Raw genomic sequence first — 13690 nt, forward strand, 5'->3', positions numbered from 1 at the left:
AAAACCATTTGAGGCGATAGAGTGGTTCTTAACCAGGGTTCGATTGAACCCTTGGGGTTCAGTGAGTTGGCCTCAGGGGTTCAGCGGAGCCTCCGCAGAGGTCAAGACACACCCGACTCATCGTGTAAATAAAAACTTCTCCCCACCGGCGTATTATGTATATGGCAACCGCAGAAGTCCCGCTACTTTGTAGGTGTGTAATTTGTTGGGAGTTCATGCTCTTTGTCGGTTTTGTTCTTTGAACAAGTAAAAAAAACAAAAACATAACTTTTTCTTGAATTTGAATTTAAAGGGTTCGGTGAATGTGCATATGAAACTATGGGGGGTTCGGTACTTCCAACAAGGTTAAGAACCACTGTTGATGGATAGACCTGTAACAGTTAGGTTGTTGCTGATTTTAAAACGCACTGTCCATCGTCCCTTGTTATTCAATCTCTCCCTTATTAATCAGAAAGTACCCCTTCTTTCTCCCTTCCATACTACACACTGGCAGACATTGATTGTAGGATCCAGACCTCTTGAAGACCATTTGAGGCGATAGACCTGTGACAGTTCGGTTGTTGCTGATTTTAGAACTCACTGTCCATCGTCCCTTATTCAATCTCTTCTTATTTAATCAGAAAGTACCCCTTCTTTCTCTCTTCCATACTACACACTGGCAGACATTCATTCTAGGATCCAAACCTCTTGAAGACCATTTGAGGCGATAGACCTGTGACAGTTAGGTTGTTGCTGATTTTAGAACTCCCTGTCCATCATCCCTTGTTATTCAATCTCTCCTTATTTAATCAAAAAGTACCCCTTCTTTCTCATTTTTATACTACATGCTGGCAAACATTGATTATAGGATCCTAACCTCATGAAGACCATTTGTGGCGATAGATAGACCTGTGACAGTTAGGTTGTTGCAGATTTTAGAACTCACTGTCCATCGTCCCTTGTTATTCAATTTCTCCTTATTTAATCAGAAAGCGCCCCTTCTTTCTACCCTGCCATACCGCACCCTGCCAGACATTGATTCTAGGGTCCTAACCTCCTGAAGACCATTTGAGGCGATAGATAGACCTGTGACAGTTAGGTTGTTGCTGATTTTAGAACTCACTGTCCATCGTCACTTGTTATTCAATCTCTCCCTTTTTAATCAGAAAGTACCCCTTCTTTCTCCCTTTCATACTACACACTGGTAGACATTGATTCTAGGATCCTAACCTCCTGAAGACCATTTGAGGCGATAGATAAACCTGTGACAGTTAGGTTGTTGCTGATTTTAGAACTCACTATCCATCGTACCTTGTTGTTCAATCTCTCCTTATTTAATCAAAAAGTACCCCTTCATTTTCCCTTTTATACTACACGCTGGAAGACATTAATTCTAGGATCCAAACCTCTCGAAGACCATTTGATGCGATAGACCTGTGACAGTTAGGTTGTTGCTGATTTTAGAACTCACAGTCCATCGTCCCTTGTTATTCAATCCCTCCCTTTTTAATCAGAAAGTACCCCTTCTTTCTCCCTTCCATACTACACACTGGTAGACATTGATTCTAGGATCCTAACCTCCTGAAGACCATTTGAGGCGATAGATAAACCTGTGACAGTTAGGTTGTTGCTGATTTTAGAACTCACTGTCCATCGTCACTTGTTATTCAATCCCTCCCTTTTTAATCAGAAAGTACCACTTCTTTCTCCCTCCCATACTACATACTGGCAGACATTGTGGAATTTGGAGTTGTATAGAAAGTGAGAGGATTGCAGAGTTGCGAAGAGGAGAGGAGTCGGGGAGAAGAAAAGAGAGAAAGTGGAAGGTGGGGAGCGGGGGGCATTGAAAAGGCTGACACTGGCTCGGACAATTAGCCCGGGGAGTCTGTCCTGGGGTGCTATTCTGAGAGGGGCTTTGGCCCCCGGGTCCTGAGCGCCGGGTCACGGGATGCCTTGACCCCTCTGGTCGACAGCTAGGCATGGGATCCATTATTATGGCCTGATTGATTAGCACTGAGCGGAAATCCCTTTTCTCTTCGCTCCTGGGGAGGAAAAAGATGAGCGCTTTTTTGTCCACTTGCCGCTGGTCAGTGGAAATGTGCGCCCTTCCACAGGTGTGTGTTCGCCAGACGGACACGTTGCATCCTCCAGAAATAAAGTTGGATGATATAACTAAGCCGCAGCCATGAAGGAGAAGACTAAATGCGTCTCCATCTCACTTCCCCGCTTTAATCTTCACGATCCCATCTTTCCCTAACCCCAACTCCCCACCTTCCTCCTCCTCCTCCCCCTCTCCAGACTGGGAGTTTAGCGGGGTGTTTAGCCCAGCTCACGGCTGATCAAAGCAGGACGTGTCAGACTGGGCTTAGTCCAGGCACTACTAATGGAGCACCGTTTTCATGCCTTGTTGGTGGCGGAGAAGGAGGGAGAGAAAGAGAGACGGGGGTGCAGAAAAGTTGAAGTCAGAGAGAAAGTGAAAGGGGTTCCAATAGGAACGGTGAGAATGAACAAGCTAAGAAAATATGGTGACAGCGGTGACGGAGACCTGTTGCAGCCCAGAAATCTTGGCAAGTCTTAAAAGTCCGACCCACAGGCACTTTTCAACTCTTCTTCGATCCCCGCCACTTGAGACCGCTGAGAATCTCCTGAGATAATACGGTCATGTTCTATTGGACTGCGGGTTAGCTCCCACACATGGTTTGGTTTTATGCTGGAAGCAACACCAGACGGGAAGAGAGCTTAATGTGTGTGGGATACATGGGGAGATAATAAGTAAAAGGGAGTGTGTGTGTGATATACCTGCCTGCCAACTATTACACACACATGCATTTAAACTGTCTTTTAAAAAAAACGAAGTTTTACATCCTGTTTTAAATACAAAGGCCGTTAAGTCGTGTTTACTTTAGAAATTGACGCATTTGAGGAGGAGAGATGACTAACTTGAGGAGTAAAATTTGAGACGGGTGCTTGGATTTTATTAGGCCGTGATAACTGACATTGTGGTATGGGAGGGTCGGGGGGGGGGGGAAATAAATTGTCCTAAGAGGAAAGAGAGGTGACATTGATTGCAGACTCTGTAAAGTACTTTAAATACGTCTCTCTCTGTGGAACCTCTTGAATTTGCCATACTAATGGATTTGAGCGTCAAACTGTGCTAAAATGATGGATACAAATGTAGCGCATGGCAAGATGTCACTATATCACATTCTTAAATGACACGAAAGAGAAATCAAGTCATGCACAAACCTGGAATATTCATTTTATTTATTGATTTGAATTAGGACAATGCATATTCATCAACATGTGTCTATGTGATCATGTTTTGTTTTGGTCATGTTCTGTTTGTTTTTTGGCCACTCAGTTCCGGTTTTTTTGCACTCCCTGGTTGGTTTTGTCACCATGACGACCCATTAGTTTTCACCTGTCCTCATGTCTCACATCTGTTTTCACTAATCACCACAGTATTATTTAAGCCACAGTTGCAATGTAGTTAACCTGGAAATGTTGTAACTTATGGGTTATATAGTTCATTTGTGATGGTCATTCCATAATTTGCATGCTAGATTTATTGCTGATAAATTTATCTGTTATTTACAGCTAAAAAGAGTTAAAAGTGAATTGATTTGATTTATACATTTATTTGAGAAACACTGACACTGGATTGATTTGTTTTCTATTTTATAGCATGACAAAGGGTTAACTAAAATACTACATTTTCCACAATGCACTGCGGAAAACCGAATGTAATGAAAGGAGCGGGAGCAGGTGCATTGTGGTTGAGACTGAGCGTTACGAGCCTTCGGGTGATGAATGAATGACAGATAACAAGTTATAAGGATTGTTTTGTACCGTTTGTATCCCCACATTTTTCTTATCTAAAGTACAACTTTATTTAAACATTTCGACGTCCTGTCCAATACTTTGATCGTAGTTAATCTACAGGAAACATCAGTCTACCACCTCCTTCACACCATCTCTCTTCTATGCCTTTCATGCCAATGATCCATGCCCCTTGTCTTTTTCCAAGTAAGTTTTTTGTTATTCATGCCATTGTGCAAGTGTTTTGTTTTATGTTCATAGTTTTGTTTCATAGCCAAGTGTTTGTACCTCCTTGTGAGCACTTTCTGTTTATTCCTTTTTTGTAGTCATCCATCCAACCATCCATCTTCTTCCGCTTATCCGAGGTGGGGTCGCGGGGGCAGCAGCCTAAGCAGGGAAGCCCAGACTTCCCTCTCCCCAGCCACTTCGTCTAGCTCTTCCCGGGGTATCCCGAGGCGTTCCCAGGCCAGCCGAGAGACATAGTCTTCCCAACGTGTCCTGGGTCTTCCCCGTGGCCTCCTACCGGTTGGAGGCACCCTAAACACCTCCCTCGGGAGGCGTTCGGGTGGCATCCTGACCAGATGCCCGAACCACCTCATCTGGCTCCTCTCGATGTGGAGGAGCAGCGGCTTTACTTTGAGTTCCTCCCGGATGACAGAGCTTCTCACCCTATCTCTAAGGGAGAGCCCCGCCACCCGGCGGAGGAAACTCATTTCGGCCGCTTGTACCCGTGATCTTATCCTTTCGGTCATGACCCAAAGCTCATGACCATAGGTGAGGATGGGAACGGAGATCGACCGGTAAACTGAGAGCTTTGCCTTCCGGCTCAGCTCCTTCTTCACCACAATGGATCGGTACAACGTCCGCATTACTGAAGACGCCGCACCGATTACATTTTTGTAGTTGGTGTTGGAAAATAAAATATGTACTTACATTCACGTCTTGCCCGTGCCAAATTTCCTTTGCCTTCTGGAAAAAACAACTCAAAGTCCACTCCGATCGCTTTGCACCTCGGGAATACAATCTACGCCTAAGTCATAGTCCGGACACAACATAGAGCAACAGAGTGAATATGCCGGAGTTAGCACAATACCTCATGTTCATTCATTGTCCTGAGGCAGGTTAATACAGTAAACATTCAACAGGCCATGATGCAAAAGAATACATACATCATAATACATTACACATTGCAAGTATACCATAAGCACAGACCATGGACAAACAAATAAAACCAGCAACTAACCAAAAAAACAATAATCTAATTGTGTGTGCACGTCTGATTAGTTTTCAACCCTGTTTCGGTGTAATTTTAAATGTAAATAGGTGTCACCGTTTCTGACAAGGGCTGGCAGCCTGTTCCATGACTTTGATAGACCTCACCATTTGGCCAAATTTAGTCCTGCGCCTTTGTACGTTGTAGTCCCCTCTGGTCACTGCTCTGGTTTTACTTGACTGCTATCTTTTTTCTTCATAACATCTGGACTCCCACTATTATGCTAGATCCACTATGGACTGGACTCTCACTATTATGTTAGGTCCACTATGGACTGAACTCTCACTCTTATCATATTAGATCCACTATGGACTGGACTCTCACTAATATTTTAGATCCACTATGGACTGTACCCTCACTATTATGTTAGATCCACTATGGACTGTACTCTCACTATTATGGTAGATCCACTATGGACTGAACTCTCACTCCATCACATTAGATCCACGATGGGCTGGGCTCATACTATTATTTTAGATCCACTATGGACTGGACTCATACTATTATTTTAGATCCACTATGGACTGGAATATCAGTATTATGTAGATCCACTATGGACTTGACTCTCACTATAATGTTGGATCCACTATGGACTGGACTCTATTATGTTGGATCCACTATGGACTGAACTCTCACTCTATCATATTAGATCCACTATGGACTGGACTCTCACTCTTATGTTAGATCCACTATGGACTGGACTCTCACTATTATGTTAGATCCACTATGGACTGGACTCTCACTATTATGTTAGATCCACTATGGACTGGACTCTCTATCATATTAGATCCACTATGGACTGGACTCTCACTATTATGTTAGATCCACTATGGACTAGACTCTCACTGTTATGTTAGATCCACTATGGACTTGACTCTCACTATTATGTTAGATCCACTATGGACTGGACTCTCACTATTATGTTAGATCCACTATGGACTAGACTCTCACTGTTATGTTAGATCCACTATGGACTGGACTCTCACTGTTATGTTAGATCCACTATGGACTGAACTCTCACTCTATCATATTAGATCCACTATGGACTGGACTCATACTATTATTTTAGATCCACTATGGAACGGAATCTCACTATTATTTAGATCCACTATGGACAGGACTCTCACACTATTATGTTAGATCCACTATGGACTGGACTCTCACTATTATGTTAGATCCAGTATGGACTGGACTCTCACTATTATGCCAGATCCACTATGGACTGGACTCTATTATGTTAGATCCACTATGGACTGGACTCTATTATGTTAAATTAACTATGGACTAGACTCTCACTATTATGACAAATTAACTATGGACTGGACTCTCACAATATTATGCTAGATCCACTCGACGTCCATTGCACTGGTCACCCAGGGGGGAGGGAGTTCCCACATCTGCGGTCCCTTCCAAGGTTTCTCATTGTCATCCCATTGGTTTGAGTTTTTCCTTGCCTTGGTGTGGGATCTGGTGTGGCTTGTGCAGCCCTTTGAGACACTCGTGATTTAAGGCTATATAAGTAAACATTGATTGATTCCTCTATCAAGGGAGGGGGAGCAAATGTATTCAGAACTCTAAAGATGAGGCTAGCATCGTGAATATCTGATTATCTAAATCCAAAATATTGAACTTACTTAAAATGTTACAATAATGATACTTTTTATTTCTTTATGTTCACTTCCTACTGAGAACGAGTGTCCTCTAAAATGTACATTTACGTTTTTGCACAACATGGCCTTTATTTTCCAACTCGGATAAAACAACCATGCCTGAAGAAGCTTCTTTTCAAGACGCAGCATTCAAATGACGGAAAGTTCACTAACAAGTTCTTGTGTTTTTTTTACTCCTGAAAATGAACGCGGCAGTCATTTCCCACAATATCAGTTAGTTTTTTAGTCATCAGTACTTGGGACACCCCTTTCCATCTCATCGATATAGAACTGGAACCAATTTCCCATTACGCTCCTCTCGCTTGGTCCGTCCCAATTTGACCGGAGTGGTCCATATTTTAATTTGTTAAAGGGGAACATTATCACAATTTCAAAAGGGTTAAAAACAATAAAAATCAGTTCCCAGTGGCTTGTTTTATTTTTCGAAGTTTTTTTCAAAATTTTACACCTCCCGGAATATCAATCAATGTTTATTTTTATAGCCCTAAATCACAAATGTCTCAAAGGACTGTACAAACCATTACGACTACGACATCCTCGGAAGAACCCACAAATATCCCAAAAAAAAAGCTTTAAAGTCCCTGATTTTCACCATCGCTATATCCACCCGTCCATTTCCCTGTGACGTCATACAGGGCTGCCAATACAAACAACATGGCGGTTACCACAGCAAGATATAGCGACATTAGCTCGGATTCAGACTCAGATTTCAGCGGTTTAAGCGATTCAACAGATTACGCATGTATTGAAACAGATGGTCGGAGTATGGAGGCAGATAGCGAAAACGAAATTGAAGAAGAAATTGAAGCTATTGATGCTATTCGGCCATAGCGTGGGTGTACCTAATGAAGTGGCCCATGGCATGGCTGCCTTACTAGCATCGCCGGTAAAATGTGCGGACCGAACGATCAGGACTTTCGCATCTTGTGACACTGGAGCAACTTAAATCCGTCGATTGGTAAGTGTTTGTTTCGCATTAAATGTGGGTATTTAGTTTCAAATGTACATACAGCTAGCGTAAATAGCAGGTTAGCATCAATCAGCGTAGCATGTTAGCATCGATTAGCTGGCAGTCATGCCATGACCAAATATGTCTGATTAGCACATAAGTCAACATCCACAAAACCCACCTTTGTGATTTCGTTGACTTAATCGTTGAAAATGCATCTGCAGGTTATCCATACATCTCTGTGCCATGTCTGTCTTAGCATCGCCGGTAAAATGTGAAGACACTCTGGCACATTCCATGGGGGTCTGGCGGCAGATTTCTTGCCAGTGGTGCAACTTGAATCCCTCCCTGTTAGTGTTGTTACACCCTCCGACAACACACCGACGAGGCATGATGTCTCCAAGGTTCCAAAAAATTGTCGAAAAAACGGAAAATAACCCGGTGTTTGTAATGTGAAAATGGATATGGCGGGTGTGTTACCTCGGTGACGTCACGTTCTGACGTCATCGCTGAAAGACCGATAAACAGAAAGGCGTTTAATTTGCCAAAATTCACCCATTTAGAGTTCGGAAATCGGTTAAAAAAAATACATGGTCTTTTTTCTGCAACATCAAGGTATATATTGACGCTTGCATAGGTTTGGTGATAATGTTCCCCCTTTAATGTATACAGGCTGACCTCTTCTCGTATTGCTACAATCTGCAACAACACAGGTTTGATAATTCCTTCAAATTCTGCTCGAAAAAGTGACAAAATACATATTACTCAATATAAAATTGCCATCCATCTTCTGTAGATGACATCAAAGGACTGATGCAGGCCAGGAATGAGGGTGATTTTTTTTTCCAATAAACATATTTTTTGGTTCCAGAACAATGAAATAAGGGCCAATGATGAGGCCCTTTAGGCAGAATCCCTTCACTTGTATTCTCCTACATCCTATAAACTTAACTTCACCTTCCTCTCCCATCCCCGTCTCATAATGCTGCCGTCTGTGCCTCAGACAATGTAAGGTAAGATAAAAGCAGGATGCTATTTACCGCTAGGATGCTTATTGGCGGGGTAAACATCCTCTGACGTATGTCCAAGTGTGGGCTTGATCACAGGGCAGCGTGGGCGCATGTTAATGCCGTGACATACATTCAGGCTGTAAATTGGAAGATGGTGGGAAGTGGAGCTGAGAAAGTTGAGAGTAGTGGAACACTTGAGATTCAATGCTGGGGAAACTTTTGTATTAAGTATACTAAAAGATGTATTCACATCTCAATGTGATAAGAAGTTTGTGCATCCGTCCAATTTCTAGACCATTCACCTTATTCGGGGTGACTGGGACTTGGGCCAATCGGGTGACTACACCCTGCACTGCAAAAAGTCAGTGTTCAAAAACAAGAAACAAAATACAAAAATGAGGGGTATTTTACTTGAACTACACAAAATTATCTGCCAATAGAACAAGAAAATTTGGCTTGTCAAGACCTTTCAAAACAAGTAAAATTAGCTAACTTCAATGAACCCAAACATTTCTTAAAATAAGTATATTCTCACTAATAAGTGTACTACTATACGGGTATGTATTTTCTATTGTTTCATTGAAAATAAAACGGCAAATCTATTTGGCTGTCATCTGTTTTAATATGAGAAACAATTGTGTCAAAGTCATGATTTTGTTTTACGTTCTTAAAATAAGAAATTCTTGCTTTAAAAAGTAGTTTTATACTTGTGAGTGTTGATGACACAGCTTTGCAACAGTTGATATTCTAGTTTCAAGCATGTTTTACTCAATATTGGTCATCAAATCTCAGCTACAAGCTGTAATATCTTACTGAGATCATTTAGGACCTAAACACTTAAAACAAGTATACAATCTAATGTATGGCCACACAAGTCCCGGGATGCCCAAAATGTCCATAACACACCCAGCCGAGTCCCATGGGAAGGGGGTATGAAAGTTGGAAAAGTCAGCAAAAGTCCCAAAAATTTTCAAAATACCTACACAGGTTCGAGTCCCACAAGTTCCGCCGCCGGCCGGGATGCCCAAAATGTCCAAAACGCGCCCAGCAAAGTCCCACGGGAAGGTGGGGAGAAAAGTCGGTGAAATGTTCAAAAGTCCCTCCCGGGTTCGAGTGTGCACTCAAACTCAACCTCGAACCCGGTTGGGACTCGAACCTTGGTAGATATTTTGAACATTTTTGGGGACTTTTGCCGACTTTTCTAATTTTTCCCCCCTACTTCCCGTGGGACTTTGCTGGGTGCGTTTTGGAAATGTTTTGTATCTCGGGATTTGTGTGGCCGGCGGCGGGACTCGTGGGACTGGAACCCGGGGAGGTATTTTGGACACAATTGGGACTTGTGAACATTTTGGCCGCCTTTTACCCCTCTTCTTCCCCGCCTTCCTGTGCACCATTGCTGGGTGTGTTTTGGACACTTGGACAAAAATAGTTTCAAGCATATTTTACTCAAAATAGGTCATAAAATGTTGTAAACAAGCTGTAGTATCTTACTGAGATCATTTAGGAGCAAAACCCTTAAAACAAGTAAAAGACTCTAACATAAAATCTGCTTAGTGAGAAGAATTATCTTATCAGACGGAAAATAAGCAAATATCCCCCTTATTTGAGATATTTTATCTTACTTAGATTTCTGTTTTTGCAGTGTCGACTGATCACTTGTCAGTCAGAGTACTAGCATATAGCATCATTCACACCTACAGTAGTTCAGACTACAAACCCCGTTTCCATATGAGTTGGAAAATTGTGTTAGATGTAAATATAAACGGAATACAATGATTTGCAAATCATTTTCAACCCATATTCAGTTGAATGCGCTACAAAGACAACATATTTGACGTTCAAACTGATAAACATTTTTTTTTTTTGCAAATAATCATTAACTTTAGGATTTGTTGCCAGCAACATGTGACAAAGAAGTTGGGAAAGGTGGCAATAAATACCGATAAAGTTGAGGAATGCTCATCAAACACTTATATGGAACATCCCACAGGTGTGCAGGCTAGTTGGGAACAGGTGAGTGCCATGATTGGGTATAAAAACAGATTCCCAAAAAATGCTCAGTCTTTCACAAGAAAGGATGGGGCGAGGTACACCCTTTGTCCACAACTGCGTGAGCAAATAGTCAAACAGTTTAAGAACAACGTTTCTCAAAAAGCAATTGCAAAAAAATTTGGGATTTCAACATCTACAGTCCATAATATCAAAAGGTTCAGAGAATCTGGAGAAATCACTCCACGTACGCGGCATGGCCGGAAACCAACATTGAATGACCGTGACCTTTGATCCCTCAGAGAGCACTGTATCAAAAACCGACATCAATCTCAAAAAGATATCACCACATGGGCTCAGGAACACTTCAGAAAACAAGTGTCCCTTAATACAGTTAATCGCTACATCTGTAAGTGCATGGTAAATTTCTACTATGCAAAGCAAAAGCCATTTATCAACAACATCCAGAAACGCCGCCGGCTTCTCCGGGCCAGAGATCATCTAAGATGGACTGATGCAAAGTGGAAAAGTGTTCTGTGGTCTGACGAGTCCACATTTCAAATTGTTTTTGGAAATATTCAACATCGTGTCAACCAGACTATCCAGACTGTTATCGACGCAAATTTTCAAAATTTCATTAGTGACCAAGGCATGGGTAACTTAAACATATGTGATGGCACCATTAATGCTGAAAGGTACATACAGGTTTTGGAACAACATATGCTGCCATATAAGCGCCGTCTTTTTCATGGACGCCCCTGCTTATTTCAGCAAGACAATGCCAAGCCACATTCAATACGTGTTAGAACAGCGTAATTTCATAAAAAGAGTGCGGGTACTTTTCTGGCCCGCCTGCAGTCCAGATCTGTCTTCCATCGAAAATGTGTGGTGCATTATGAAGCGTAAAATACGACAGCGGAGACCCCGGACTGTTGAACGACTGAAGCTTTACATAAAACAAGAATTGGAAAGAATTCCACTTTTTGAATGAGAAGAACATTGTGGCAGCTGTGGAACTTTGAAGAATGTCTCATTGATTTCAATGGGAATTTCCCCCCAAAATTGGGAATTTCGGGAAAATAGAGAATATCCTTTGAAAATGGGAAAAAAATAAATCGTCTGAATGAATTGTTGGTGTTGGAATTTTTCAAATCTGTTCGAGAAATGTTGAAGTAGTAACATGTTGAATTTAGAAATGGTATTTTCAAATTGCTGGAATTTCGGGAAAACAGGAAAATTCTTCTAGTTCAAAAAACGACTTTGGTTTTTTTTCTTGATTAAGAGGAATGTTTTGACAGTGGAAAGGTTGAAATGTGTTGAAAAATGTGGAAGGAGTGGTCACCAGAAAAAAGTGTGGAAATAGGGCTTTAGAAAAGCAGGAATTAAGGAAAATTCTGGAATTTTTTGAACTTGGAAAAATTATAGTTTCTATTTCCAAAATGGTGAAATGTGTTGAAGGTGGAATGGTTTGAATCGGTTGAAAAATGTGGAAATGGTGGGAGTTTAAAAAATGTGCTGTGAAGCATTTGTAGCTATTCCTCGTCCTGCAGTGATAATGGTACTTGTAAGAAACTTACTGGCCTTTGGGGCCAGGATTAGTGATTTAGAAGTAGTTAAAAAAACTGCGGATGGATGTTAGCTGCTAGCTAGCTCTTCCTGAGGGTGTTTGAATGTTAGAACTTCACCTTTATCTTTAATTTTTACACCAAAATGCGTCCATTCTCACTTTTCTGTCTACACACTGTGTCTGCTTGTAAGTACTCTTTGTGTGCGCGATGCCGAACATGCTCTTCTGCACGTAAAACCAGCATTGTCACGACGCTCAGTTATGCCCGGTACTTTTCAAAAGGAGTGTAGTACCGTTTTTGATTCTTTAGTATGGCCATACTATATTAGTACTGGTATAGCGTACAACCTTAGTAGGAACACAACTTAAAGGCCTCCTGAAATTAGATTTTCTTATTTAAACGGGGATAGCAGGTCCGTTCTGTCATATTTGATCATTTCGCGATATTGCCATATTTTTGTTGAAAGGATTTAGTAGAGAACATCGACGATAAAGTTCTCAACTTTTGGCATAATAAAAAAGCCTTGCCTGTACCGGAAGTAGCAGACGAGGTGCGTGTGACGTCCACAGGTTGTAGAGCTCCTCACGTCTGAACGTTGTTTACAATCATGGCCACTAGCAGCGAGAGCGATTCGGACCGAGAAAGCGACAATTTCCCCATTAATTTGAGCGAGGATGAAAGATTTGTGGATGAGGATAGTGAGAGTGAAGGACTAGAAAAAAAACAATAAACAGGGCAGTGGGAGCGATTCAGATGTTATTAGACACATTTACTAGGATAATTCTGGAATATCCCTTATCTGCTCATTGTGTTACTAGTGTTTTAGTGAGATTATATAGTAGTGCCTTAAAAGTTAAAGTACTAATGAATGTCACACACACACTAGGTATGGTGAAATTGGTCCTCTGATTTTGACCCATCCCGTTGATCACCCCCTGGGAAATGAGGGGAGCAGTGGGCAGCAGCGGTGCAGCGCCCGGGAATCATTTATGGTGATTTAACCCCCAATTCCAACCCTTGATGCTGAGTGCCAAGCAGGGAGGCAATGGGTCCCAATTTTTTTTATAGTCTTTGGTATGACTCGGGGTTTGAACTCCCAACCTATCGATCTCAGGGCAGAAACTCTAACCACTAGGCCACTGAGTAGGCCACTAGCCTGGTGACCGCCAGTGTCTCTGAGGGAAGCCACGTTTCTCAACGAGGCAAAGCGAAAGCAGCCGGTCGGGCCGGGCTGTGCTTTTTTTTCCCCCTCCTCCACGGGGGAAGCATCCCACGTTCGTGGGCGGCAAGTCGGAGTAGGCAAGAGAGTCCGCAGCTGCCTCTTTGACAGGTGCACGGGGAACGACGCAAGCTCCGCTCATGTGTACGGTAAGAGCCGACTTATTAGCACCATTTTCTTACCGAAACCTGCCGGTCGACATGTGGTAGAGAAC

General features: G+C 42.2%; 1 protein-coding gene across 2 annotated transcripts in view; it reads left to right on the forward strand.

The window, feature by feature from the left end:
- cntfr (ciliary neurotrophic factor receptor) overlaps window positions 1-13690 on the forward strand; it is a 723314-nt gene that overhangs the window by 22139 nt on the left and 687485 nt on the right. The window lies entirely within an intron of this gene.

The sequence above is a fragment of the Nerophis ophidion genome, linkage group LG17 (assembly GCF_033978795.1).
Source record: "Nerophis ophidion isolate RoL-2023_Sa linkage group LG17, RoL_Noph_v1.0, whole genome shotgun sequence".
Taxonomy (NCBI): domain Eukaryota; kingdom Metazoa; phylum Chordata; class Actinopteri; order Syngnathiformes; family Syngnathidae; genus Nerophis; species Nerophis ophidion.